The following is a 21,071-nucleotide window of genomic DNA, read 5'->3' as shown; positions in this document are numbered from 1 at the left end:
GTGACCAAAAGGCAGAGAAAGAACAGGAAGGCAGCGCAGGTGTCCCCTGCGGTCATCTCCCTCCACAACAGGTATACCGTTTTGGATACTGTTGAGGGAGATGGCTCACCAGGGGAAGGCAGCAGTAGCCAGGTTCATGGCACCGTGGCTGGCTCTGCTGTTCAGAAGGGCGGGAAAAAAAGTGGAAGGGTTATAGTCATAGGGGATTCGATTGTAAGGGGAGTAGATAGGCGGTTCTGTGGTCGAAAACGAGACTCCCGAATGGTATGTTGCCTCCCAGGTGCACGGGTCAGGAATGTCTCAGATCGGCTGCAGAACATTCTGAAGGGGGAGGGTGAACAGCCAGTTGTCGTTGTGCACATAGGCACCAATGATATAGGTAAAAAACGGGATGAGGTCCTACAAGCAGAATTTAGGGAGTTAGGAGCCAAGTTAAAAAGTAGGACCTCAGAGGTAGTAATCTCAGGATTGCTACCAGTGCCACGTGATAGTCAGAGTAGAAATGAAAGAATAGTCAGGATGAATGCGTGGCTTGAGAGATGGTGCAGGAGGGAGGGGTTCAGATTTTTGGGACATTGGGACCGGTTCTGGGGGAGGTGGGACTATTACAAATCGGACGGTCTACACCTGGGCCGGACTGGAACCAATGTCCTTGGGGGTGCTTTTGCTAACGCTGTTCGGGAGGGTTTAAACTAATGTGGCAGGGGGATGGGAACCAAATGAGGTCAGTGGAGAGTAAGGATGTAGTAACTAAAGCCTGTAAGGAACTAGATAATGAAGTCAGCGTGACTAAGGGAAAGAGTAGGCAGGGAGCAGATGATGAAAGCAAAGGGACTGGTGGTCTGAGGTGTATTTGTTTTAATGCAAGAAGTGTAATAGGTAAGGCAGATGAACTTAGGGCTTGGATTAGTACCTGGGAGTATGATGTTATTGCTATTACTGAGACTTGGTTAAGGGAAGGGCATGATTGGCAACTAAATATCCCAGGATACCGATGCTTCAGGCAGGATAGAGAGGGAGGTAAAAGGGGTGGAGGAGTTGCATTACTGATCAAAGAGGATATCACAGCTGTGCTGAAGGAAGGCACTATGGAGGACTCGAGCTGTGAGGCAATATGGGCAGAACTCAGAAATAGGAAGGGTGCGGGAACAATGTTGGGGCTGTACTACAGGCCTCCCAACAGCGAGCGTGAGATAGAGGTACAAATATGTAAACAGATTATGGAAAGCTGTAGGAGCAACAGGGTGGTGGTGATAGGAGATTTTAATTTTCCCAACATTGACTGGGATTCACTTAGTGTTAGAGGTCTAGATGGAGCAGAATTTGTAGGGAGCATCCAGGAGGGTTTTCTAGAGCAGTATGTAAATAGTCCAACTCGGGAAGGGGCCATACTGGACCTGGTGTTGGGGAATGAGCCTGGCCAGGTGGTTGACGTTTCAGTAGGGGACTACTTTGAGAATAGTGATCACAATTCCGTAAGTTTTAGAATACTCATGGACAAAGACGAGAGTGGTCCAAAAGGAAGAGTGCTAAATTGGGGGAAGGCCAACTATACCAAAATTCGGCAGGAGCTGGGGGATGTAGATTGGGAGCAGCTGTTTGAAGGTAAATCCACATTTGATATGTGGGAGGCTTTTAAAGAGAGGTTGATTAGCGTGCAGGAGAGACATGTTCCTGTGAAAATGAGGGGTAGAAATGGCAAGATTAGGGAACCATGGATGACAGGTGAAATTGTGAGACTAGCTAAGAGGAAAAAAGAAGCATACATAAGGTCTAGGCAGCTGAAGAAAGACGAAGCTTTGAAAGAATATCGGGATTGTAGGCGCAATCTGAAACGAGGAATTAAGAGGGCTAAAAGGGGTCATGAAATATCTTCAGCAAACAGGGTTAAGGAAAATCCCAAAGCCTTTTATTCATATATAAGGAGAAAGAGGGTAACTAGAGAAAGGATTGGCCCACTCAAGGACAAAGGAGGAAAGTTATGCGTGGAGTCAGAGAAAATGGGTGAGATTCTAAATGAGTACTTTGCATCAGTATTCACCGAGGAGAGGGACATGACGGATGTTGAGGTTAGGGACAGATGTTTGATTACTCTAGGTCAAGTCGGCATAAGGAGGGAGGAAGTGTTGGGTATTCTAAAAGGCATTAAGGTGGACAAGTCCCCAGGTCCGGATGGGATCTATCCCAGGTTACTGAGGGAAGCGAGAGAGGAAATAGTTAGGGCCTTAACAGATATCTTTGCAACATCCTTAAACACAGGTGAGGTCCCGGAGGACTGGAGAATTGCTAATGTTGTCCCCTTGTTTAAGAAGGGTAGCAGGGATAATCCAGGTAATTATAGACCGGTGAGCCTGACGTCAGTGTAGGGAAGCTGCTGGAGAAGATACTGAGGGATAGGATCTATTCCCATCTGGAAGAAAATGGGCTTATCAGTGATAGGCAACATGGTTTTGTGCAGGGAAGGTCATGTCTTACCAACTTAATAGAATTCTTTGAGGAAGTGACAAAGTTGATTGATGAGGGAAGGGCAGTAGATGTCGTATACATGGACTTCAGTAAGGCGTTTGATAAGGTTCCCCATGGTAGGCTGATGGAGAAAGTGAAGGCGCATGGGGTCCAAGGTGTACTAGCTAGATGGATAAAGAACTGGCTGGGCAACAGGAGACAGAGGGTAGCAGTGGAAGGGAGTTTCTCAAAATGGAGACGTGTGACCAGTGGTGTTCCACAGGGATCCGTGCTGGGACCACTGTTGTTTGTGATATACATAAATGATTTGGAGGAAAGTATAGGTGGTCTGATTAGCAAGTTTGCAGACGACACTAAGATTGGTGGAGTAGCAGATAGTGAAGGGGACTGTCAGAGAATACAGCAGAATATAGATAGACTGGAGAGTTGGGCAGAGAAATGGCAGATGGAATTCAATCAGGGTAAATGCGAGGTGATGCATTTTGGAAGATCCAATTCAAGAGTGAACTGTACAGTAAATGGAAAAGTCCTGGGGAAAATTGATGTCCAGAGAGATTTGGGTGTTCAGGTCCATTGTTCCCTGAAGGTGGCAACGCAGGTCAATAGAGTGGTCAAGAAGGCATACGGCATGCTTTCCTTCATCGGACGGGGTATTGAGTACAAGAGTTGGCAGGTCATGTTACAGTTGTATCGGACTTTGGTTCGGCCACATTTGGAATACTGCATGCAGTTCTGGTCGCCACATTACCAAAAGGATGTGGATGCTTTGGAGAGGGTGCAGAGGAGGTTCACCAGGATGTTGCCTGGTATGGAGGGCGCTAGCTATGAAGAGAGGTTGAATAGATTAGGATTATTTTCATTAGAAAGACGGAGGTTGAGGGGGGACCTGATTGAGGTGTACAAAATCATGAGAGGTATAGACAGGGTGGATAGCAAGAAGCTTTTTCCCAGAGTGGGGGATTCAATTACAAGGGGACACGAGTTCAAAGTGAAAGGGGAAAAGTTTAGGGGGGATATGCGTGGAAAGTTCTTTACGCAGAGGGTGGTGGGTGCATGGAACGCACTGCCAGCAGAGGTGGTAGACGCGGGCACGATAGCGTCTTTTAAGATGTATCTAGACAGATACATGAATGGGCAGGAAGTAAAGAGATACAGACCCTTCGAAAATAGGCGACAGGTTTAGATAGAGGATTTGGAGCGGCGTAGGCTTGGAGGGCCGAACGGCCTGTTCCTGCGCTGTAATTTTCTTTGTTCTTTGTTCTTTATAGGATATACAGTGCAGAAACAGGCCATTCAGCCCAACCAGTCCATGCCAGCATTTATGTTCCACTTCAGTTTCCACCCATCTTTCCTCTTCTAACTCTATTATCATAATCCTCTATTCCCTTCTCCCTAATATGCTTGTCTAGCTTCTTCTTAAAAGTATGTATACCAGTTGCATCAACCACTGCCTGTGGTAGTGAGTTCCATATTCTCACCATTCTTCGGGTAAACTATCCACTATCTACAAGGCACAAATCATGAGAATGATGGAATACTCTCCACTTGCCTGGATGGGTGCAGCTCCAACAACACTCAAGAAGCTCAACAACATCCAGGACAAAGCAGCCTGCTTGATTGGCACCCCATCCACCACCGACGCACAGTGGCAGCAGTGTGTACCATCTACAAGATGCACTGCAGCAATGCACCAAGGCTCCTTAGACAGTCCCTTCCAAACCCGCAACCTCTACCACCTAGAAGGACAAGGGCAGCAGATGCATGGAAAACCATCACCTGCAAGTTCCCCTACAAGCCACACACCATCCTGACATGGAACTATATCACCGTTCCTTCACTGTCACTGGGTCAAAATCCTGGAACTCTCTTCCTAACAGCACTGAGCGTGTACCTATCCCACATGGACTGCAATGGTTCAAGAAGGTAGCCCACCACCACCTTCTCAAGGGCAATTAGGGATGGGCAATAAATGCTGGCCTAGCCAGCGACGCCCACATCCCAGGAACGAATAAAAAAAAAGTTTATTCTGAATTCCCTATTAGATTTCTTGGTGTCTATCTTATATTGATGGTCTCTAGTTATGCTCTTTCCTACAACAGTAAACATTCTTCTGTATCTATTCTATCAAAATCTCTCATAATTTTGTCGACCTCCATTAGGTCGTCCCCACCTTCTTCTTTCAAGAGAAGAGACCCAGCCTGTTCATTAATAAAAACAAGAAATGCTGGCAATACTCAACAGGTCTGGCAGCATCTGTGCAGAAAGAAGCAGAATTAACTTTTCAGGTCAGAGACCCTTCTTCAAAACTGACAAATATTAGAAATGTAAAAGGTTTTAAGCAAGTAAAGTGGGGGTGGGGCAACAGATAACAAAGGTGAAGGTGTTGATAGGACAAGGTCACAGAGAATAACTGACCAGAAGGTCATGGAACAAAGGCGAACGGTATGTTAATGGTGTGCTGAAAGACAACAAAGTAATTCTTGACAACGCAGCTGGCGGGGACGTCATCCAACTGCGTCAACCTGCGCACATGCGCAAACGGGCTCCTGCTCTCTGTGCATGCGCTGCGTTCCGCATTGCCAGGACTGGTACGCACATGCCTAGATGACGTCATCGCATAACGCGGGAGAGAGAGCAAGCAGAGAAGCGGGGAGAGAGCGGGGGAGGGGTGTAAGCGGGGAGAGAGCAGAGTGTGGGGGAGAGAGCGGCGGGGGGTTAAGAGGGGAGACAGTGGGGGGGGGGGGGAAAGAGGGAAGAGAGCGGCCTAAGACCTTGGTGGCGGCGGGTGCGCTCTCCGCCTGCCTCCCTGCCCGCTCTCTCCAGCAATTCCCCCACCCCGCCCCCCCAATCTCCCACTCTCTCCGGCCATTACTCCCACCCCCCCCACCGGCCCGTTCTCTCTGGCCATTCCCCAGCCAGCCAATCTCTCCGGCCATTGTGTGCTGCCATGTGTTTACGTTGCTTTGTGTGATTATTTGAGCAGCACCATCTTTAGTCTTGGCAGCTGCCTGAACGTCGCTGACTGTGACGTTTAGATTGAACAGGCTGCATTTGCGCCTGTGTCTGTGCAGCGCCACCTAGTGGCTGCGTTGTCAGCAAACGCAGCCGAAAGACAAAGCGTTAGTCCAGAGAGGGTGTGAATGACTGTAAAGCACAGAGCACTCCAAGCACAAACATAAAAAAAACACATTAAAAAACAACGGAACAGTGGGTAAGCACAGTGGAAACAAACTAAACAAACTGAAAAACCTAAAATAAAATAACCAAATAAAAAAGGAAAAGGAAAAAAGAAAAAAAGAAAAAATAAATAAGCATAGAAAGGGCCTGTCATTCTCTGAAATTATTGAACTCAATGTTCAGTCCCGCAGGCTGTAGTGTGCCTAATCGGTAAATAAGGTGCTGTTGCTCGACCTTGCATTGATGTTCATCCTTTCCTGATATGTATACCCACGCATTTCTGGTATCATCCTTGTAAATCTTCTCTTCACCCTCTCTAGTGCCTCTATATCAATTCTATAATATGGTGACCAGAATTGCAGGCTATACTTGAATTGTGGTCAAACCAAGGTTTGATACAAGCTTAGCATAACCTCTCTACTTTTCAATTCTATCTCTCCAGAAATAAAGCCTAGTGCTTGGTTTGCTTTTTTATGGCCATGTTAACCTGTGGTACAACTTTTAGTGATTGGTGTATTATGTACTCCGAGATTCCTTCGTTCCTCTACCCAACCTTGACTAGCACCTTCAAAGTAATAGATGATCTCCCTATTCTTCCTACCAAAATGTACCATCTCACATTTATCCATGTTGAACTTCATTTGTCAATTATTTGCCCATTCTGCAAGTTTATTCATTTTTTTTATTCATTCATGGTGTCTGGGCATCAGTGGCTAGGACAGCATTTATCGTCCAATCCTAATTGACCATGAGAAGGTGGTGGTGAGCTGCCTTCTTGAACCGCTGCAGTCCATGTGGGGTAGGTACACCAACAGTGCCGTTAGGAGGTGGCAGAATTAGCAGATGCAGTTAATGGATGGTTGCTATCAAATGTTGATGAGTTCCTCATACTTATTGTTGGAGGTGAGAGTGGAGGGATCTAAGGAATGCTGGATAGTGGATGACAAGAAGATGAGGGTGGGTTATATTTTCTCTCCATGATAATCCCAAGATTATTGGACATGTTTGGCAGAGGAGAATGAACTTGAAAGCACTTGTGGTCCAGCCAGATGTGGTGATGGAAGGCTAAAACTGATATGCTCAACTTACTTGAAGGAGAAAAGGCAGCTGCCTAACCAGGGGATGAGAGAAAATAAAGGTTTTACTGAACACGAGGGTGCTAAAGGTGGATGGAATGGAGTGGTTCAGCCAATCAATAGCTGCAGAAACTTGGAGGTGATGGTGTTTCTGTATACCTGCTAGTCTTGCATTCCAGGTACATCGACAGTGCATCTAACAGATGGTACATACTGCCATCCCAGTCAAGAAAGTGACTGAAACAATGGTTAGTATTGCCAACAGTTGAGTGTATGTGTGTTTCCAAAAATTGAAGTGAGCATATACCATATAGCTATGCATATCCTGGACAACACCCCTAATTATAAACAGAAGTCATAAATTAAATGAGGGATATACAAATCATTATAAATTAATGCTAAAACTTATTTCATATACTTCTCCCTTCTGCTTTGTGTGATGCATCATCCCAGAAGAAGAGAGTTGGACAGCATGTGAATTAAAAGTAGGAATTAGATGGCATTTTAAATTGTTTTTAGGTCAGATCCCAGATCCTATTATTTAAGAAACCAGTGTACATAAACTGGATTTAACAGCATTAATGCTGGCTCACAAACATCAAATTCATGGAATCCAATTTAAAAGAAGACCAATATAAAAACATCTCAAGAGCAGCTGAGGTTCAGACTCTCAATTGAATTTTCCATTCCTCTCTGTGGGCTGGAAACAATGTTTGGCACCTCTCATTGACAGCTTAATCCAGATCACAAATTCTATGTGGGAAATTAACAGGATGAACCAACAGGCTACCACTCCATGGCACAGCATGTTGAAGTACCAACATGCTGTAAAAATCAGATGTCAAAACAGTTGCTTGTTTGGCAAATAGTACTGATTTTTTAAAACAATAAGGTTCAAATAGTGCAGCATTGAGGGGAACACAACCCAGGCATGCAGAATCAGGTCACATAACAGAAAGGGACTCACTATGGGTAGGAATCATTGAAGCCCAGCTTTTAATGACAATTTTAATACCCAGCAATTTTTCAGGTTTGGTGGTGCATTTTCTCTCCTCAACTTGACTGTAGTCTTTCAAAGAGTCAACCACACCATCCTCCTTCCTACAAAGCCTCACCTCCATTGTCAGGTTCAAAAAAACTGGATCTCAAAAGTCCTGGATAAATTATAGAAAGTCAGTTGTTCTTTAAAAAAAAATTGAACATTGCTAAAACGCAAGTAAACAGGCACCTCAGCAAAGCACCCGTTACTGCACCAGTGTCAGTTTTCACCATTGCTTCCAGTGTCATCTTGGGGCCTTTCAAAGTGATTGCCACTTTGGTGTGAGCTACAGACAAATTATGGGAATGTTTGTGTTGTGAGCCATGCCAAATCAGACTGAAAGTGCTCAAACTCATTTCTCAAAGACCCTTTACCAACAGCAGAGAGAGAAGGCTTTCAGTGATATACATAGTCTCCATTTGTAACCACATCCCTCGAGGAAAAAGGCCAGTGCATCTAACTCCTTTCACTGCTCAATCCTTCTTGGGTGTCTTAGCTTTTTAAAATATTTAATATACAATTTGGGCTATGATATCACAAAAGCACACAAAAATGCTGTGTTTTTGTTTTCGGCAATCTCAAAGACACAAGTATACTGTAATGTATTTCTGTTAGCTTCCTTCACAGTCTAAGTTTTTTCTCAGACAATATTTAGACTTTTTGCTTATTGAAGTTAGTTTACTGAGCAATTCAATGAAGATCAAATAACCTGTAGGTAGAGAAGAAATCCTGTCAAAAACCAGAGTTTCTGAGATGAGGCAAAGGAAATGTCAGAAAGACATGAAAATTAGTCAAACACTTCATAAAATGTGAAATCACATGTAAATCAGGGATTGACAGTCATGGACCTGCTATGAACAACTAAGTTTCTCTGAAAAGTTATCAAATTTGTTTGTCGGAAGTTTTTTGAATGACCTGGATTTTGCTGTTATAATAATGTCATGGCAATCAGCGCTCACCATTTTTATAGGGTAAATCTGACAGCAACTTCTGGCATCAGCACACGTGCAGCCAAACATAGGAATTCAGAAGCTGCTGCAGTCATCGCCTGTTGGGTCAGTGTTGAAATGACTGTCAGGATGTGAACTTCCTGTATTTGTCCACTGGTCCTAAACTAAAGACAGCTAAAAAGTTAGGGCTGGCGCATTCAGGAATGAGTTTTTAAATAATGTAATAAATGATAATTACTGATGAACAACCTCCCTGGCCCTGAAATTTAAGTTTACAGGTGGAGAGTCTCATTCCCTCAGAAAAAAATAAGTGTTGGAGATTTTTTTTAAATTTTTCAGTCTGACTCTCCCTTAATCTTATCTTTATTTCACTTTCTGTACATCATTTAAATCTAATTTGTGTTTCCTCCTTTATACTTACTGGTTTGGGCTCTGCATGTCTCAGTGAGGATTCTTCAACTGATTGGTTGAACAGCCTCGCTGTTGCTTTCCCTGCTCTCACATGCCAGAGATCCACTTTAGGTGCGCCCGTTGGAAAAGACTCCTTGTTAGAGAAGATCTACTCTGACAAGCCGCAAAGACTCTGTGGACAATTGTCAAGGGGGTGAACGGTGGGCGTTGTTCCTTTGCTGGAAAAATCAAAATCAGGTCCATTTGTTTTGTTTTTCTTCTTCCCCTTGCACTACAAAGTACTAAATCTTAGATTTTATAGAAGCTCAGTCCAACCTTAAAAGCTATCATGAGCCCCATCGATGGAGGCATTGCTGGAGGTTTGATCGTGTGCCATTCTGACCACATGACATCCAATCATGTGATGCCTGATCACATCACATTTGATTACATGCTGTCCACAAATTTTATTGCATTTACCTTATGAAGGTTGGATCCCCTGTAGTTAAGTATTTTTGCTTGTGGTTTTGTACAAGCAGCTGTTGTGCGATAATTTCCGAGAGGGAGGAAGTGGCATAGTGGTAATGTCATTGGACTAGTAATCCAGAGCCCAGGCTAATGCTCTGGGGTCATGGGTTCGAATCCCACCACAGCAGATGGTGAAATTTAAATTCAATTAATAAATCTGGACTTAAAAGCCAGTCTAATGATGACCATGAAATCATTGTCGATTGTTGTAAAAACCCATTAGGGAAGGAAATCTGCCGTCCTTTCCTTGTCTGGCTGACATGTGACACCTGACCCACAACAACGTGGCTGACTCTTAAAATGGCCTAACAAGCCACTCAGTTTAAGGGCAATTAGGGATGGGCAACAAATGCTGTCTGAGCCAGCAACACCCACATCCCATAAGCAAATAAAAAAAAACCAGGAGGCCAGCCTAGAGCAGAAGGTGAGGGAGGTGGGGAAAGAAGGGAGAAGGAGGTGGGGACGTTAAGGGTGGGTAGTGAGGCTGGGGAAGGCGAAGGTGGAAGAGGTGAGTGGAGGCAGCAATTTGCAGAGAGGAAAACATAGGTGGGAAGAACTTTGATTCCACCAGTAACTAAATTGCACTGATAACTAACATAATAACTCTTTATAATTAACTGGTAGTAATTGATGTAATGCCCTGATTTCCTACCTGTAACTAGTAGTAAAATCCTGCTGATATTCACCTGAAAACCATAGACTAAATCCCCCTTCGCTGTTCAGGGTTTGCGCAGGCTCCCCAGCTGATGCCACTTTTAACAGGCTTGATCCCTCTCCCTATCTCCGTGAACTCTGGCTTGGACTCTGGTTCCATGTGAAGGTGTCGACTCTAACCTGAGAACTTCAGTCAGCGCTGATCTATGCCTGGACTACACACATCAAAACTGGCTGGTACAGACCAACCTAAACCATACTGAGAGATATCCTCTTTTATTCACTTATGGGATGTGGGCATCACTAGCAAGGCCAGCATTTATTGCCTATCCCGAATTGCCTTTGAGAAGGCAATGATGAGCCACCTTCTTGAACTGCTGCAGTCCTTGTGATGTGGATACACCCACAGTGGTGTTCGGGGTTCCAGGATTTTGACCCAGCAACAGTGAAGGAACAGCAATATATTTTCAAGTCAGGATGGTGTGACTTGAAGGGAAACTTTCAGATACTGGTGTTCCCATGCACCTGCTGCCCTTGTTCTTCTAGGTGGTAGAATATGTGGATTTGGAAGTTTCTGTCGACGGTGTCTTGAGTTGCTGCAGTGCATCTTGTAGATGAAACATACTGTTGTCAGTGTGCGCCAGTGGTGGAGGGTGTGAATCTTTAAGAACATAAGAAAAAGAAGCAGGAGTAGACCATATGGCCTGTCAAGCGTGTTCCACCATTCAATATGATCGTGGCTGATCTTGGGATTCAACTCCACTTTCACACCTGTTCCCCATATCCCTTGATTCCCTGACAGACCAAAAATCTGTCTATCCCAGCCTTAGATATATTCAACGATGGAGCATCCACAACCCTCTGGAGTAGAGAATTCCAAAGATTCACAACCCTTTGAGTGAAGAAATTTCTCCTCATCTCAGTTCTAAATGATCGTCTCCATAACCTGAGACTGTGCCCCCGTGTTTTAGATTCCCCAGCCAACAGAAACAACCTCTCAGTGTCTACCCTATCTGGCCCCTTTGGAATCTTGTAAGTTTCAATGAGATCACCTCTCATTCTTCCAAACTCCAGAGAATATAGGCCCAATTTACTCAGCCTCTCATCATAGGACCATCCTCTCATCCCAGGGAACAAAAAAGTGAACTGTGCTGCTCCAATGCAAGTATATCCTTCCTTAAATATGGAGAACAAAACTGCACACAGTATTGTAGGTGTAGTCTCACCAAAGCCTTATACAATTGTGGCAAGACTTCTTTATTCTGACACTCCAAACCCCTTACAATAAAGACTACATGTAATTTGCCTTCCTAATTGCTTGCTGTACTTGAATGTTATCTTTCTGTGTTCCTTGTAGAGCACACCCAAGTCTCTCTGAGCATCAACATTTACAAGTTTCATGTTTATAAAAAATATTCTGCTCTTTTAAATATTCTGCTCTTTTATTCTTATAACTAAAGTGAATAACCTCACACTTACACACGATATTCCATCTGCCACCTTGCAGCCCATACAGTTAACCTGACTATATCTCTTTGTAGTCTCTCTGTGTCCTCCTCACAGCTTGCATTTCCACCTACTTTTTGTTGTGGTACACCTTTAAGAAGGTGTGGTTATGTTTTCAATGTACTACAACGTAAGGGAAATAATGTAATATACCATGTGACTTCTACTGTGTGTGAGTCTGCAATGAGTAGTTGTCCAGAGCAGACCTATGTAAGAATACTCCAAGTTGTACACATGCAAAATAGTCATCAATAAAGAACCTACCTTCTATATTAACTGATCCCTTGTGTATAGTCAATACTAATGCAAGGAGAAGAAAAAAGATTCCACCTTCTCTAACATTGTGTCAGTTCACAGATATCGGAAGATCCCCAAGACTCAGAGGGACCTGACTTTTGACTGTTATAATCTTGCCTGTCATAATCTTGTAGTGATGTATCCCACATTCTAAAAGACATCAGTTCAAGAACTTTCCTGCTCCCTTCCCCCTTGTTTCTTCCCATGAGAATCTTGTTTTCTGTTCCAAAGTTCCTCATTCACCTACCAGTGGAAATAATCTGTCACTGTTTACCCACAATAAGACCTTGCATTTCATTAACCCCTTTACTGGCTGCTCCCCTCTCATTGCCACTTCCACTCATCTCCTTCCTGCTGCTTTGTGGAGAATGCTGGTCCCCACGCCTATCCCCAAACTACTTGACACTTCACTTGAGCCCCAATCCCTCAACCTTTAGTTGCTTTCTCATCCACGACCTCCATTCAAGTCCCCCATTTCTTCCCCCCAATCTCCATTCCCCACTCACCATCTCTCCCCTCTGACACGCATTCCCCAGTCTCTATTTCTCCCCCTGATCCCCATTCCCCAGCCTCTTCCTCTTCCCCCCACTGCCCCATTCTTGAGGCCACCCCCAATTTCTGAGCTCCCATCCGTTCAAGCCTCCCCTACCTGATGTCAGAGCCCTCACGAATTCAGGGACTCCCCAAATGATAACCGCGATTCGCAAGACTCCAGCCCCCCTGCCAACCGTGGTCCCAGCACTGGTATAGTTAGGTGACATCACTGTGGTGTCAGAGTTGGGAGGATAAGTGGGCGGGTTGCACTGCAGTGGGAAATTTAAATAGCTGATCTCTCGGGTTGCTGGAGACAGCACTCAGGAGACATACTCCCACTCATTCTGGGAAATTCCCAGTCATTTTGGGAACACAAGAAATAGGAGAAGTAGACCAAATGGTCCATCGAGCCTGCTCCGCCATTCAATACGATCATGGTTGATCTTGGGCTTCAATTCCACTGTCCTACCCGCTCCCCACATCCCTCAATTCCCTGCGAGACCAAAAATTTGTCTATCCCAGCCTTAAATATATTCAATGATGGAGCATGTACAACTCTCTGGGGTAGAGAATTCCAAAGATTCAAAACCCTTTGAATGTAGTAATTTCTCCTCATCTGAGTCCTGAATGATTGACCCCTTATCCTGAGACTGTGTCCCCATGTTCTAGATTCCCTTAACAGTGGGAACAATCTCTCAGCTTCTACCCTATTAAGCCCTTTCAGAATCTTGTATGTCTCAATTAGATCACCTCTCATTCGTCTAAACTCCAGAGAATATAGGCCCAATTTACTCAGCCTCTTATCATAGGACAACCCCCTCATCCTAGGAACCAATTTAGTAAACATTCGCTGCACTGCCTCCAGTGCAAGTATATCCTTTCTTAAATGTGGAGAGCACAAATGCACACTGTATTCCAGGTACGGTCTCACCAAAGCCCTGCATAATTTTAGTAAGACTTCGTGTACTCCAATCTCCTTGCAATAAAGGCCAACATGCCATTTGCCTTCCTAATAGCCTGCTGCACCTGCATGGTAACTTTGTGCGTTCCTTGACATCAACACTTACCAGTTTCACACCTTTTAAAACATATTCTGCTTTTCTATTTTTACGACCAAAGTGAACAACTTCACACTTCACTACATTATACTCCATTTGCCATCTTGTTGCCCACTCACTTAACCTGTCTATATCTCTTTGCAGCCTCTCTACGTCCTCCCTGCAGCTTACCTTTCCACCGGGCTTTGTATCATCCGCAAACTTAGATAAATTACTCTCTGTCTCTTCACCCAACTCATTAATATAGAGTGTAAAATAGCTGAGGCTCCAGCACTGATCCATGCGGCACCCCACTATTCACTGCCTGCCAATTTGATAATGCTCCATTTATGTCCACTCTTTGCTTCCTGTCTGTTAACTAATCCTCTATCCACGTTAATATATTACCCCCAACACTATGAGCCCTTATCTTGCTTATTAATCTTTTATGTGGCACCTTATCGAATGCCTTTTGAAAATCCAGGTGTACTAAATCTACTGGTTCCCCTTTAACTACCATACTAGTTACATCCTCAAAAATCTCTAATTAATTTGTCAAACAGAATCTCCCTTTAGTAAAACCATGCTGACTTGTTCTAATCGTACTATGCTTTTCCATGTGCAATATTAAGACTTCCTTAATAATAGTTTCCAGCATCTTCTCAACTGCTGATGTTAGGCTAACTGGCCTGTAGTTCCCTGCTTTCTCTCTACCCCCTTTCTTGAAAAGCAGTGTAACGTTTGCCAACTTCCAATCTGATGGGACCATTCCTGAATCTAAGGAATTCTGGAAAATCAAAGCCAGCGCACCTACTATCTCTTTAGAACCCTCGGATGTAGTCCAACCGGTCCCAGGGACTTGTCAGATTTTAGTCCCTCAAGTTTCTCCAATAAGGGAGGGTTGGGAACCTTAGTAGCGGCTACCGCAACACCATCCAGAAGTGCAGTGAACCAGTTACATGCAAGATTAACTGGTCAGCACATTTGTGTCAATATTCATTGCTCCATATACAAGGTGGGGAAACCAGAAGATTGTGCTTCAGGTGCTATTTAAAGATAAGTGACAACATAAGGGCAACAATCGTTGGATACATTAGAAAGGCATTTTGGTTGCCTTTGTCAATGCTACAGAGAGAGAACAGCGGCAGACAAAATTAAACTGAAAGGAAACACAACGGGTTGAATTTTATGTTGCCGCCAATGGCGGCCCACACGCATAGGCTTTAGTCCGCAGAGCCACTGCGTTATTGAACGTGACAGCTCATTTACATGGCCAGGGCGGACTGCTCCCCCCGATGACATGGAGGGGACGGGAATTCTGTCCCCGGCAACGAAGACAGGCACCACTGCGCAGGCGCTGATGTCATTCGTAAAGAGCTTTCAGCCCTCCATTACAATTTACATTTTTTTTTAAATGTCTTTGAAAAATTGAATAAAGTTATCCTGACCCTCTCCCACCCACCCCCCAATGACCATCAGATTCACTACTTACCCTCTCCCCCCTCCATAAAACTTAACTTCTGTTCCCGACCTTTCCCCCTGAAAGTTCAAAAACTTTAACCTTTAACTCTTCCCACCACCCCTTAGTCCAATCAAGTACGTTTGACCCCGCTCCCCCCACCACCCCCTGCACTGAAATACTTATCTGCTCCCCTCTCCCCACCAGTCTCCTGTATCAGGGCTCTGCACGGAGATCCAAAAGCACAGGAGTGCTGGCCACTGGCACCAATATTGCACCGGGACTGACAGTGGGACGGGTAAGTAATTAATTCAGTACTCTTAATGCATTAACATATTTAAATTTTGACCCTGCTGCTGAGTGACGGTGGGCTGCCACCAGCAATATGGGGCAGGGCATCTCCCGGAGGCATTTTCCGGCCCCTCCCGCCACGACCCCCAACATCGGGGGGTCTAAAAATTCGCCCCAAAGTGTGGGCATAAAACATTCTCTGCAGGCAAGTGATGGAACAGATCACCACCCAATCACTCATTTGATGGCTGACAAAGTAGGGAAAGATAGTTGTAAAGGAGAGTGGCCTCATTTTGACATCAAAGGGCATCATTGCCAAAAGGACAGCCTTTGTTGGAAGGAGGTGAAGGCACAGTTGAGGGTGCAGTTGATTGCTACTGCTGTTGATAGCGCCACCCTATGGTGCATACTAGCTGCTAACAGGGTGTTAAATCCATATAAAACATCTGTGCCTAGCAACTCTGAGTGCCCATTTCAAATGGGAACATAGATCAGTGATATGTGGGCAGGAACACCAGGCAACTGTGGACATCCATTTGCATCTGAGGACTTCATCAACATATTAAAATGAAGTTTTCTAAAGTCGTCAAACCCACAATCAAACTTAAGATGCTAAATGGGCAGAGATCTGGTATATGAATGTCTCTGTCACTTTTGACTTTACACTAAAAATGTACTTTACTGCCTCAGACTCAGAATAGCTGAAAAATAAAGAAAATCTTTTAGAACATTAGGCCAGATTTATTACACTTTACATGCAGACCCACAAAATCTACACTCTTTAATTCTTATATTCAAAGTAAAAGATGTAGCACATCTCACTAAGAAAAAACTGTTCCCAGAGAAAATGTGAAATCTTAATGATTGATTTAAATTTGTAAATTACGCACTATATTAGTAAGGCGTGGGATCGTGCCTGTGTCACTGCTTCAACGTGTGCAGAAGCTCATAGCAGAGGCCAGGCATGTTCCAACAAGCAGGCAGGGAAAAATTACAGAAGAGGAGGAGCCATAGGGATAATCTTATTTAAATCTTCAAGAATTTCCAGAGCACAGACAAGATAATCAACACCAGGTTTGACACAGTCACAAATTCTGCATAGCCTCAAACTTAGAAGAGGGTTGGTGAAAATTCAGTCTAGATTTAACAAAGAGGTTGGAGAATATATAGAAAGGACTGCACTGTACAGTGGAGGCCAACCGCATCAGCAACCCTAATGCTATGCATTTCCTAGCCACTGGTGAGAGCGCGGAATTGTTAAAGGCTTTGAGGCAGTCTCTCTCTCTCTTCTGGCACAGCTGATATGCAGTCTGTTCAGACAAGAGAGATGAGGAAACAAAGCAAATGAATTTATAGAAAGAGAGAAAACACGAGTATGAACTTTGGCACTTTTGATGATAAAAAATCAACCCTGGCATCAAACAGCGACTGCAGGAATCAATGTTAAAAGTGCTCTGAGGCAAGATGGTGATCCAGATTTGTCATCTGTGACCAACAATCTCTCCAAAATTTTCTTTGGAACTTGGCAGCTTTGAGCATGTAGACTGTTAAGGACACAGAGAGGTCAAATTAGTCAGCTTTGATTTGGTGAACAGGATCATGTTATTTACTTTGCTCTGAAGGCAATCCAACTATTCGACTGTATCACTCAGAAACTACCTAAGTCTTTTGGACCATTAACTACTGCTAGATCCATGTTCGGCTCCAGCTAAACATGAAGCTTTTTTGTTATTATGACTCAAATAATCCATTACTTGATATCAGTGAATATTTGTGTCCAGAACGTAATTAGTGTCAGACAAAACTAAAATGGCAATTAATCAATGAATTTTCTCACAATGATAAAGTCAATCAGTTGTATAACCAGCTTGATTTCTTAGTAGTGAGCAAACTATATGTTTTTTGTTAAAACTAAGTCTTTAGTAATATACTAGACATTTCTCCACAGACACCAATAAAAACAAAAAGTAGTGGAAATACTCAGCAGGTCTGGCAGCATCTGTGGAGAAAGAAGCAAAGTTAATGTTTCAGGTCTGTGACCTTTCATCAGAACTGGCAAAGGTTAGAAAAGAATTAGGTTTTCAGCAAGTGAAGGGGAGGGGGGTGGGGGAGAGATCAAAGGGGAAGGTGTGTGATAGGGCAGAGGGCAGGAAAGATTAAATAACAAAGCTGTCCTGGGACAAAGGTAAAGAGTGTGTTAATGCCAGAAGCACCACCTCACCTTATCTCAAAGTTGTTCTCCTCCACAGTTTCATTGCATCCTTCATCTTATCCAACGCATTAACAAAAAACTTTTTTTCTTCCTTTCAGGTGTTAAGGAATGCAAGCTCCAGCAGCTGATGGGGACTAATGCCCCTCCAGATCCTTCTTCCCCTTCACTTCCCTCTGACTCCATCCCTTCTGATCTGACCCCTTGTGGTGTATTCACTATACCCTCTGACCTTCCTCTCTCTGATGCTGAACAATCTGTACTCAGCAAAGGACTCAGTTTTATCCCCTTATGCCCCCACCTCAATGAATTTCACGCCCGGCGTGATGTTGAGCTCTTCTTCCATCGCCTTCGCCTCCATGCTCACTTCTTTGACCAGGAGTCCACCCACAGACCAGCAGACCCATTTACCCGCCTCCAGCATTTGCCCTCCACCTGGACACCACCTCTGGCCTCTTACCTGCTCTCGATCTTTTAATCGGCCGTCTCAATTTCGCTGCTCCCCTCACTCACTCCAACCTGTCTCCCTCTGAACTTACTGCACTTCATACTCTCAGGTCTAACCCCAACATTGTGATCAAACCTGCTGACAAGGGTGGTGCTGTTGTTGTCTGGCGTACCGACCTCTACTTTGCAGAGGATGAGGGCCAACTCTCAGACACTTCTTCCTACCTCCCCCGGACCAGGTCCCCACCACTGATGATCAAGCTACTGTCTACAGGACTGTCACTGACCTCATCTCCTCTGGAGATCTTCCCTCTACAGCTTCCAACCTCATAGTCCCACAACCCCGGACAGCACGCTTCTACCTCCTTCCCAAAATCCACAAACAGGACTGTCCTGGCAGACCCATCATTTCAGCCTGTTCCTGCCCCACTGAACTTATTTCTTCCTATCTTGACTCTATCTTTTCTCCGCTGGTCCAGTCTCTTCCCACCTACATCCGTGACTCTTCTGATGCCCTACGTCATTTTGACAATTTCCAGTTTCCTGGCCCCTTCACTACGGACATCCAATCTCTCTACACCTCCATCCCCCACCAGGACAGTTTGAGGGCTCGCCGGTTCTTCCTCAGAGGCCTAACCAGTCCCCATCCACCACCCTCCTCCACCTGGCTGAACTTGTTCTCACATTGAACAACTTCTCCTTCAACTCCACTCACTTCCTTCAAGTAAAAAGTGTTGCTATGGGTACCCGCATGGGTCCTAGTTATGCCTGTCTATTTGTGGGATATGTCGAACATTCCTTGTTCCAGTCCTACTTAGGCCCCCTCCCCCAACTCTTTTTCCAGTACATTGATGACTGTATCGGTGCCGTTTCCTGCTCCCGCCCCGAACTGGAAAACTTTATCGACTTTGCTTCCAATTTCAACCCTTCTCTCACCTTTACTTGGTCCATCTCCAACATTTCCCTTCCCTTCCTCGACTTCTCTGTCTCCATCTCTGTGAATAGGCTGTCTACGAATATTCATTATAAGCCCACCAACTCCCGCAGCTGCTTCGACGATACTTCTTCACACCCCGCCTCCTGTAAGGACTCCATTCCATTCTCCCAGCTTCCCCATCTCCGACGCATCTGGTCTGATGATGCAACCTTCCACGACAGTGCTTCTGATATGACTTCCTTTTTCCTCAACCGAGGATTCCCCCCCCACTGTGGTTGACAGGGCCTTCAACCATAACTAGCTCATTTACCACACTTCTGCCTCCGCCCCTTCCCCTCCCTCCCAGAACCGCAACAGGGTTCCCCTTGTCCTCACTTTCCACCCCACCAGCCTCCACATCCAGAGGATCATCCTCTGCCATTTCCTCCACCTCCAGTGTAATGCCACCACCGAACGCATCTGCCCCTCCCCTCCCGTCAGCATTCCGAAGGGATCGTTCATTCCATGACACCCTAGTCCACTCCTCCATCACCCTCCTGGTACCTTGTGCCCTGCCCACAGCACATGTGATCGCAGGAGGTGTAATACCTGCCCTTTTACCTCCTCTCTCCTCACTATCCAAGGCCCCAAGCACTCCTTTCAGGTGAAGCGCGATTTAATTATACTTCTTTCAATTTAGTATACTGTATTCACCGTTCACAATGCGGTCTCCTCTACATTGGAGAGACCAAACGCAGATTGGGTGACCGCTTTGCGGAACACCTCCGCTCAGTCCGAAAGCATGAACCTGAACTTCCAGTTGCTAGCCATTTTAACACTCCCCCCTGCTCTCATGCCAACATTTCTGTCTTTGGCCTGCTCCAGTATTCCAGTGAACATCAACACAAGCTCAAGGAGCAGCACCTGATCTTTCGATTAGGCCTTGCGGACTGAACACTGAGTTCAATAACTTCAGAGCATGACTGGCCTTTTTTAGTATTTTATTTTTTAACCATGTGCCTGTTTTTCATGTAGACAGAGCTGCTCATTATTTTGCTATTAACACTCTCTGGACTAATGCTTTGTCTTTCACCACAAGCATTAACACACTCTTTGCCTTTGTCCCAGGACAACTCTGTTATTTAATCTCTCCTGCCCTATCAAACACCTCCTTTGTTCTCTCCCCCACCCGCCTCTCCTTCACTTGCTTAAAACCTAATTCTTTTCCAACCTTTGCCAGTTCTTATGAAAGGTCACAGACCTGAAATGTTAACTTTGCTTCTCTCCCCACAGATGCTGCCAGACCTGCTGAGTATTTCCAGCACTTTTTGCTTTTATTTCAGATTTCCAGCATCTGCAGTATTTTGCTTTTATCAATTGGATGTAATCCTGGCAGTCAAGGTTAATATACTTTGTTTTATTGAGTGCGTAGCATACCATAGAAACTAAGAAGGTCCCCGGTTTGATCCTCAGTCTGCCAAGTTAGCTGATCTCAGCCAGGGCAGTGCTAGTGCCACGACTGCAATTGAACCAGTGGCCTTGTTGGGTGGGGTGGGGGGGTGCGTGGGGGTGGTGAAGAAACCACAACCGAAGTCCCTACTCCAGATCATTAATCAGGATCTTCTGTTAGATATACACATGTGAACATTTGCATTTATTCTACTTTAAACCAAGGCAATTGACAGAAGAAGAGCCTGATGCCAGATTTTTAGGGAGGTCAAGAGAGGTGATCAAAGGCTTGGTTACAGTGATTAGTTTTAAGGAGGCTTTTAAAAATAGGTACTAAGTAGCAAGGATATCAGTTTTAGGAAGGAATCTCCATACAGTAGGGCCAGAAAAGCTGCCACTAATGATGGGGTTGAGAAAGGGCAAGAAGAAACAAAAGCCATGGACCAGTGGGCACACAAAGGAAATTAATGCAAGTCAGGCACAGTTATGGAACACTTGGAGCTAGAGAGGAGGAGTTGGAGAAATAAGTGTAAAGAAAGAAAGAAGTTTCATTCATATAGCATTAGATTAGATTAAATTAGAGATACAGCACTGAAACAGGCCCTTCGGCCCACCGAGTCTGTGCCGAACATCAACCACCCATTTA

The 21,071-nt window shown here is 44.8% G+C and overlaps 1 protein-coding gene across 12 annotated transcripts in view; it reads right to left on the bottom strand.

The window, feature by feature from the left end:
- Window positions 1-21,071, bottom strand: part of si:ch211-285f17.1 (sickle tail protein) — an 815,052-nt gene that overhangs the window by 418,865 nt on the left and 375,116 nt on the right. The gene's annotated exons all lie outside the window — the stretch shown is intronic.

This window comes from Heterodontus francisci, chromosome 2 (assembly GCF_036365525.1).
Source record: "Heterodontus francisci isolate sHetFra1 chromosome 2, sHetFra1.hap1, whole genome shotgun sequence".
NCBI lineage: Eukaryota > Metazoa > Chordata > Chondrichthyes > Heterodontiformes > Heterodontidae > Heterodontus > Heterodontus francisci.
This window is presented reverse-complemented; position numbering and strand designations above follow the sequence as displayed.